At 40.6% G+C, this 9,523-nt stretch overlaps 1 long non-coding RNA gene across 1 annotated transcript; it reads right to left on the bottom strand.

Annotated features, from left to right (window-relative positions):
* Positions 1–1,981: 1,981 nt before the first annotated feature.
* On the bottom strand, positions 1,982–6,286 carry LOC135627445 (uncharacterized). Its single transcript, XR_010492608.1, has 2 exons — positions 4,294–6,286; positions 1,982–2,225 (listed from the first exon to the last, which is right to left on the bottom strand). It is a non-coding gene; the product is annotated as an uncharacterized LOC135627445 (long non-coding RNA).
* Between the last annotated feature and the right edge of the window lie 3,237 nt (positions 6,287–9,523).

The raw sequence follows: 9,523 nt of genomic DNA, 5'->3' as shown, positions 1-9,523 counted from the left end.
GAAGAAGAAAGGAAGGAGAAGGAAGAGGAGAAGGGAAAGAAGTAGCTGCGGCTGCGGTTGTGGCAGCTGCAGCTATGGCAGGGAAAGAGGAAGAGAAAAAGGAAAGGAAGAAGAAGAGAAAGGGAAGGAGAGGAAGAAGAGAGGAAGAGGAGAAGGGGCTGCGGCTGCGGCGATGGCAGCTGCAGCTGTGGCAGGGAAAGAGAAAAAGGAAAGGAAGAAGAGAGGAAGAGGAGAAGGGGCTGCGGCTGCGGCGACGGCAGCTGCAGCTGTGGCAGGGAAAGAGAAAAAGGGAAAGGAAGAAGAAGAGAAAGGGAAGGAGAGGAAGAGGAGAAGGGGTGGCAGCTGCGGCAGTGGCAGCTGCAGTTGGAAGAGAAGTAGGAGAGGAAATAGAGTAGCAGAGGAAGAAGAGGCTGCGGTTGTGGTGGCTGCGGCCATGGCTATGGCTGCGACTGCGACTGCGGCAGTTGCAGCTGGGAAAGAAAGGAAAGGAAAGGGGGAAAAAGGGGCTGCGGACGGGATTGCGGTCGCAGCGGCAGCGACTGCGTATGCAGCAATTATGTCTGCGAGAGAAGGGAGGAAGGAAGGTAGTGCGGTGGAAGGGGTTGCGATCCAGGCAAGTCATCTTGGGATACATTAGGCAAGGAGATAAAATCATATCCAATACTTTCAAATAAAAGATGGGCTGATCAAATATGCAAAAAGTGATCCTTTGTTATATACCAATCCATACTGGTATGATAGGAAGATAGTCAATCCATAACAAGTATGATATCAAAACTCCAAATCTTTAGGAGAACTAAATCAGCAAAAGTTCAAGTTCTCCAATAAAAATCAGACAAGAGGACCAGATTCAAGTTCGTTATCAAAAAAATCTCCAATGATTGTATTTACATATAGCACATATTGCAATGGTCTAGGTTGCATACCCAAGTGATAAGCAAAATATTACGAATCAAATCGTAGATAGGACCCATGGTCAAACAAATATTTACATTCTTTCATAATCATGCATAATACCTTCGATCACTAATTCAGAAGTTTTAGAATCATATTCAGTGATAGCATACACTCTGATATGGGCATATTATTTATGAGGCAGTGACTCTTTCTTTTTGTTCAAAGGGTAGTCTTTTATTTTATGATCCAACTTTCTACAAACAAAATATACTCCAATCATCCGAAAACACAAATTTGTTTCATAATTTAACTTATAATTCACACATGATTGAGTCTTTTATGATGACCTCCAATTTCAAATCCAAATGTCTTGATCCTCTTGTTGTTACTTACTGATTCATTTCCAATCATATTTTTATTGGTAAACTTGTTCTTGTCATTCTTGCCATTGATCTTCAAAAATTCTTTTCATTGTTGCCGTCAATAATAAGTCTTTACTTCCAATATAACGTAGCAAAAGAAATCTTTTGATCATTAGAACAATTTTGTATATCAAATATCTTATCCATTTGCATCATCCATTTTTCTACCACCAATGAAATTAGGTCCACCATGCTTCCGCTGCGCCACTCTGATTCAATATCCCCAAACAATCATTTCATTCCCCTTAATTAATCAGAAACAATGAAATAGGAGGACCAAATGTCCTCATCATCCCAGATTCCTAAAATACATCAAAGAAAATTTCCACCAATCACTATAGTTCATTAGACCTCAATATATTTTGCACGTCAACATATCAAATATTTCAGTAATCCTCAAACAATGCTCTGATACCACCTCTGTCACGCCCCTCAAAATATCCATGATTTTTAAAATTTTCGTCACAGACCAATCCAGGATCCAAACTAACGTTTGAGGACACTGAAAACATTCTATTCATATTCACATCCATAAAACCTGTGCAGTTTATAATCATATATCACATCACTCGATAATTCACATTTATGGCAACCCAAGCCAACTTGACAAACATGAACAACATTTATAAATCCACAAGCTAAATAAATTATACAATCAGAACTCCAACTATTCACCACAAGTTCATATCATTATAAATTAGGCTTAACATTCAAAAATTCCAACTAAGAGAGATCTCCTAACACTTTGACACAGTATATCCATTTCGGTTCATCGACAACATTTCATTACATACAAAACATACTTATACAACAATATTGTAATAACCAACCAGACTTGCCCATCATTCTGAATAGCTATCCACTGCCTCAGCCCAAATCAAACATCTCGAAGAGTGACAAGCTGACCTGAAAGGTTTATATAACAACGGAGTGAGCCAAAAACGGCTCAGCAAGTGACAAAGCATATTCAGAACAAAAGGAACGGTTTGAAACGAGTAAGGTATCATAATGCAAGGCAGAATACCAGAATTCTCAAGGATACCATCTCAATAGATACCAAATCATACGTATCATGTCATTCATAACATATTTGATCCATAACGAATGGAGCATAGAGTAATTGGAACATATCAATGGCAGATAGGACATTTCAGAACAAATCAGCTCATAGCAAATGGAGCACAGAGTAATTTGGAGCATATCAATGGTAGATAAGACATTTCAGAACATATCAGTTCATAGCAAATGGAGCACAGAGTAATTGGAGCATATCAATGGCAAATAGGACATATAAGAACATATCAGTTCATAGCAAATGGAGCACAGCGTAATTGGAGCATATCAGAAGCAAAGGAAACATATCAAGCATATCAATGGCATATAAAATGTTCCGAAGCATATCAACGGCATATGGAACATTTCGAAACAAAATCATCGAGGAATGAAGCCTTTCAGAGCATATCGGTACACATATCGTACAAGAGCTCAAACGTCGTCCTTGACGTTGCAATCATATCAATCTTATCCAGAGTATGAACAGAAACAAACTCACCAAAACTCTGGATGTCATATCAAACACATAGAGGGTGTAGTGGGATCTCAGTCAGAATGTGATTCATCCATTTCTGAATGACCACCTGACAAAAGTCTCCCACGTCTGGGAGCTCCATCCACCCACGTCTAGGTGAAGTCAAAGGGGGCCGGCAGAGCATCGCAGGCTCTAAGCAATATCCCACAAAGCGGGACCCCACAAAGCGGGCAAATCAGCGCATACCCTTTACCATTTCTGGCAAAGGTCCAGACAATCCCACACACCAGAGTACAAAAGGGCAGTTTCAACAACAAGTAGCATATGTCGGAAGCACACGCGGAACAACGAAGCGTACATGTGCCTTTACGAGTCAATCCGAAGTAAGCAATAATATTTCACAAGCATATTCAGATTTGAAAGGAATTGAAAGCAAGGGCACATATGGAATCCAAGCAATCACATATAACTCAATTCAATAAGAAGATTTGATGAATTCAATGTCCAAAGGAATGAAACTGGAATAGGCACATATCGAAAGCAAATGCGGAACAATAGGATATACATGTGCCTATATGAGTCAATACGATATAGCATAAACGTTACACAACAGTTTTCAAGAATGCAATAACTTTAAGGACAAGAACATACAAGAATTCAAAGCAGTAATATAAAGCTCAATTGAATAAGAAAGCTAAAGGATATCAATTTCCAAAGGAATGAAACCAGAATATGAGAAATCGACCAAAGCTCGATTTCTGGCAGAATACAGAAGGCACATTGAACAAATGATTCAAACTATCAAACGTGCTCCAATTTACTCAGAAATAATCATTGGATAATACTTTCAGATAAGACATGCTTCATATGAATTGAACTGTCAAACAGAGAGAGTTACAAATAATTTCGTAAGCAAGTGTCGTAGAACAAAATCTCTGTTGGCAGAATTCCTAATGTCAGATTCAACAGATAGCTGGACAGGTGTTTGGATTCCAAATCTTTCAATCCATATATCAAAGAAAGGTCTATGAGTCTATTTTCCAATGAAATCAGTTTTGAACAAATCAGAGTTTCCAACAAAGACTTATAGGCAGCTCGGTATCAAAAGGTCAGAATATCAGAAGTTGCACAGATTCGAATCGTTACGTCTAAACAGGAGATATATCAAATGCAAGGCTAGAACAATTCAGAGTTCCTCATATTCAAAGCAAATGTAGAGATAAAATGGCAGTGAGGAACGATCAAGATACTTGCAATAGGAGAGATTAGAGCAATTATAGGAGAAACGATCAGGGAACTTGCAATAAGACATATCAGAGCAATTATAGGAGAAACGATCAGGGAACTTGCAATAAGAAAAGTTAGAGCAATTATAGGAGAAACGATCAGGGAACTTGCAATAAGACATATCAGAGCAATTATAGGAGAAACGATCAGGGAACTTGCCTTTCAAATATTTTGATCTGAATATCCAAGGAAGGTGCCAGTCCAATCTTTCTACTTTTCCTCCGTGTCCTCTCTCTGTTTCGTTTTGTACTCCCGTTTTCTTCCTTTCTTCGTAACTACATCACGTGTCGAACATCGAGGCACAGTCACCTGCTCTCTCTTACTCTCATTCCTTCTTTTTCTTTCCCAAACGCAGCTGCCACAGCCGCCACCGCTGCCGCTGCCACAATCGCAACTGCGGTCACAACCGCAGCCCCCATTCACTGCACTATTTCCTTCTTCCCTTCTCTCGTTCCTACTCTTTCTCTTTCCCAAAAGCAGCTACTGCAGCTACTGCAGCCACCACCGCTGCCGCAGCTACCGCAGCCAACGTCGCAGCCGCAGCCGGAGTCGCAGCCACGGCCGCAGCCACCACACTCGCAGCCTCTTCTTCCTCCCCTGCTCTATTTCCTCCTCCTCTTCCAGCTGCAGCTGCCACTGCCACAGCTGCCACCCCTTCTCCTCTTCCTCTCTTCTTCCTCTCCTTCCCTTTCTCTTCTTCTTCCTTTCCTTCTCTTCTTTCCCAGCCACAGCTGCAGCTGCCATCGCCGCAGCCGCAGCCCCTTCTCCTCTTCCTCTCTTCTTCCTCTCCTTCCCTTTCTCTTCTTCTTCCTTTCCTTTTTCTCTTCCTCTTTCCCTGCCACAGCTGCAGCTGCCACAACCGCAGCCGCAGCTACTTCTTTCCCTTCTCCTCTTCCTTCTCCTTCCTTTCTTCTTCTTCTCTCCCCGCTGCAACTGCTGCAGTCGCGGCCGCAGCCACGGCCGCAACCTCTCCCTCCTCCCCTGCTCATCTTCCTCTTCTTCTTCTCTTCCAGCTGCAGCTGCCATCGCCGCAGCTGCAGCCCCCTTCTTCTCCCCGACGAACAGCACCTCCTTTCCTCTGTTTCCTCCTGCAGGAAACAGAGGTGCCGCCTCTTCACCCGCTTCTACTTCTTCTCTTCTTCCTCACCATCTCTTCCTCTCCTTCTCTTCCAGCTGCAGCTGCCACCGCCGCAGCCGCAGCTCCTCCTTTCCCTTCTCTTCTTCCTCTCCTTCCTTTCTTCTTCTTCTCTTCTTCTCCATCCTCCCCTTCTTCTCCCCGACGTCACACACACCCTCTCCTCTGTTTCCTCTGCAGGAAACAGAGGTATCACAACCTCTTCTCCTGCTTCCTCTTCCTCTTCTCTTCCTCTTCATCTTCTTCTCCTCTTCGAATGCCCCACCTCTCCTCTGTTTCCACCTGCAGGAAACAGAGGTGCTGCAGCCCTAGCTGCTGCCACCTCTCGCTCCTCTCCCTCTTCCCTCTCTTTTCCCTCTTCTTCTCCTTCTTTTCTTCTCCTCTTCCCTTTTCCTCCCCAACCCCACACACACCTCCTCGCTGCAGCCTTGCCGCAGCTATCATCCTCTCTTCTTCTTCTTCTTCTTCTCCTGCTTCTTCTTCTTCTTCTTCTCTTCTCCATCTTCTTCCTCTCTTCTTCTCCCCACGCCCCACAGCTTCTCGCTGCAGCCCTCGCTGCAGCCACCTCCTCTTCTTCTTCTTCTTCATCTTCTTCTCTTCTCCCTCTTCTTCCTCTCTTCTTCCTCCTCTCTTCTTTTCCCTCTTCTTCTTCTTTTCTTCAACCACTCTCCTTCTCCTCACGCCCCACCGCTCTCTCTGTTTCTGGAAAGAAACAGAGTGCGTGGGAGGCGGTGGGATAATACCGAATTTTCGGTTTTTCCTTTTCTTTTTTTTTTCTTTTTGCAACTTAACAGTTTAGTCCTTGTAATTTCTATATTTACATATAGGTCCCCCAATTTACATATAAATCCTTATTAATACATTTTTAAAAGTGGGGGATATTACAGGAGCTCCCAGACGTGGGAGACTTTTGTCAGGTTGTCATTCAGAAATGGATCAATCACATTCTGACTGAGATCCCACTACACCCTCTATGTGTTTGATATGACATCCAGAGTTTTGGTGAGTTTGTTTCTGTTCATACTCTGGATAAGATTGATATGATTGCAACGTCAAGGACGACGTTTGAGCTCTTGTACGATATGTGTACCGATATGCTCTGAAAGGCTTCATTCCCTGATGATTTTGTTTCGAAATGTTCAATATGCCGTTGATATGCTTCGGAACATTTTATATGCCATTGATAAGCTTGATATGTTTCCTTTGCTTCTGATATGCTCCAATTACTCTGTGCTCCATTTGCTATGAACTGATATGTTCTGAAATGTCCTATCTGCCATTGATATGCTCCAATTACTCTGTGCTCCATTTGCTATGAACTGATATGTTCTGAAATGTCCTATCTGCCATCGATATGCTTCAATTACTCTATGCTCCATTCGTTATGGATCAAATATGTTATGAATGACATGATACGTATGATTTGGTATCTATTGAGATGGTATCCTTGAGAATTCTGGTATTCTGCCTTGCATTATGATACCTTACTCGTTTCAAACCGTTCCTTTTGTTCTGAATATGCTTTGTCACTTGCTGAGCCGTTTTTGGCTCACTCCGTTGTTATATAAACCTTTCAGGTCAGCTTGTCACTCTTCGAGATGTTTGATTTGGGCTGAGGCAGTGGATAGCTATTCAGAATGATGGGCAAGTCTGGTTGGTTATTACAATATTGTTGTATAAGTATGTTTTGTATGTAATGAAATGTTGTCGATGAACCGAAATGGATATACTGTGTCAAAGTGTTAGGAGATCTCTCTTAGTTGGAATTTTTGAATGTTAAGCCTAATTTATAATGATATGAACTTGTGGTGAATAGTTGGAGTTCTGATTGTATAATTTATTTAGCTTGTGGATTTATAAATGTTGTTCATGTTTGTCAAGTTGGCTTGAGTTGCCATAAATGTGAATTATCGAGTGATGTGATATATGATTATAAACTGCACAGGTTTTATGGATGTGAATATGAATAGAATGTTTTCAGTGTCCTCAAACGTTAGTTTGGATCCTGGATTGGTCTGTGACGAAAATTTTAAAAATCATGGATATTTTGAGGGGCGTGACAGAGGTGGTATCAGAGCATTGTTTGAGGATTACTGAAATATTTGATATGTTGACGTGCAAAATATATTGAGGTCTAATGAACTATAGTGATTGGTGGAAATTTTCTTTGATGTATTTTAGGAATCTGGGATGATGAGGACATTTGGTCCTCCTATTTCATTGTTTCTGATTAATTAAGGGGAATGAAATGATTGTTTGGGGATATTGAATCAGAGTGGCGCAGCGGAAGCATGGTGGACCTAATTTCATTGGTGGTAGAAAAATGGATGATGCAAATGGAGAAGATATTTGATATACAAAATTGTTCTAATGATCAAAAGATTTCTTTTGCTACGTTATATTGGAAGTAAAGACTTATTATTGACGGCAACAATGAAAAGAATTTTTGAAGATCAATGGCAAGAATGACAAGAACAAGTTTACCAATAAAAATATGATTGGAAATGAATCAGTAAGTAACAACAAGAGGATCAAGACATTTGGATTTGAAATTGGAGGTCATCATAAAAGACTCAATCATGTGTGAATTATAAGTTAAATTATGAAACAAATTTGTGTTTTCGGATGATTGGAGTATATTTTGTTTGTAGAAAGTTGGATCATAAAATAAAAGACTGCCCTTTGAACAAAAAGAAAGAGTCACTGCCTCATAAATAATATGCCCATATCAGAGTGTATGCTATCACTGAATATGATTCTAAAACTTCTGAATTAGTGATCGAAGGTATTATGCATGATTATGAAAGAATGTAAATATTTGTTTGACCATGGGTCCTATCTACGATTTGATTCGTAATATTTTGCTTATCACTTGGGTATGCAACCTAGACCATTGCAATATGTGCTATATGTAAATACAATCATTGGAGATTTTTTTGATAACGAACTTGAATCTGGTCCTCTTGTCTGATTTTTATTGGAGAACTTGAACTTTTGCTGATTTAGTTCTCCTAAAGATTTGGAGTTTTGATATCATACTTGTTATGGATTGACTATCTTCCTATCATACCAGTATGGATTGGTATATAACAAAGGATCACTTTTTGCATATTTGATCAGCCCATCTTTTATTTGAAAGTATTGGATATGATTTTATCTCCTTGCCTAATGTATCCCAAGATGACTTGCCTGGATTACCTCCAAATGTGATTTTGCTTTTGATTTGGTCCTTGGGACAATCCCTATATCTAAGCCTCTCTGCAGAATGATATCATTTGAGTAAGTGGAATTAGAAAAACAACTATAAGAATTATTAAATGAGGATTTTATTTGGCTTAATATTTTATCATGGGGTGCTCTAGTGTTAGTTAAAAAGATGGATGGAACATGGAGGCTTTGTATTGATTATGGATAGTTGAATCAGGTGATCATAAAAAACGAGTATTTTCTGAAATAACGATTTGCTTGATTAATTACAGGGTGCGCAAGTATTTTTGAAAGATTGATTGAAGGTCGGGTTTACCATCTATTGAGAATCAAGAAGGAGAATATTTCGGTCACTCTTGGAAAATTGTGTAATTGTATTGAATTGATGAAATTATTTAAGAGTAGGAGGAGGAAATAAAGAAATCATAATCCTCATCTTTTCATCGATTGAGCTATGACCAATTTAGAGGACTAAATTTTCTTTTAAGGGGGGAGAGTGTAATATCCCCCACTTTTAAAAATGTATTAATAAGGATTTATATGTAAATTGGGGGACCTATATGTAAATATAGAAATTTCAAAGACTAAACTGTTAAGTTGTAAAAAGAAGTAAATAAAGAAAAACCGAAAATTTCGGTTTTATCCCACCGCCTCCCACGCACTCTTTGTTTCTTCGAGAAACAGAGAGGAGCGGTGGGGCATGAGGAGTGAAGAAAAGAAGAAGAAGAGGGAGAAGAAGAAGAAGAGGAGGTGGCTGCAGCGAGGGCTGCAGCGAGGAGCTGTGGGGCGTGGGGAGAAGAAGAGAGGAAGAAGAGGGAGAAGATAAGAAGAAGAAGAAGAAGAAGAAGAAGAAGAAGAAGAGAGGAGGATAGCTGCGGCAAGGCTGCAGCGAGGAGGAGTGTGGCTTTGGGGAGGAAAAGGGAAGAGGAGAAGAAGAGAAGGAGAAGAAGAGGGAAAAGAGAGGCAGCTGCAGCAGCCAGGGCTGCAGCACCTCTGTTTCCCGCAGGTGGAAACAGAGGAGAGGATGTGTGGGGCGTTGAGGATGAA

Source organism: Musa acuminata, chromosome BXJ2-11 (genome assembly GCF_036884655.1).
Source record: "Musa acuminata AAA Group cultivar baxijiao chromosome BXJ2-11, Cavendish_Baxijiao_AAA, whole genome shotgun sequence".
NCBI lineage: Eukaryota > Viridiplantae > Streptophyta > Magnoliopsida > Zingiberales > Musaceae > Musa > Musa acuminata.
This window is presented reverse-complemented; position numbering and strand designations above follow the sequence as displayed.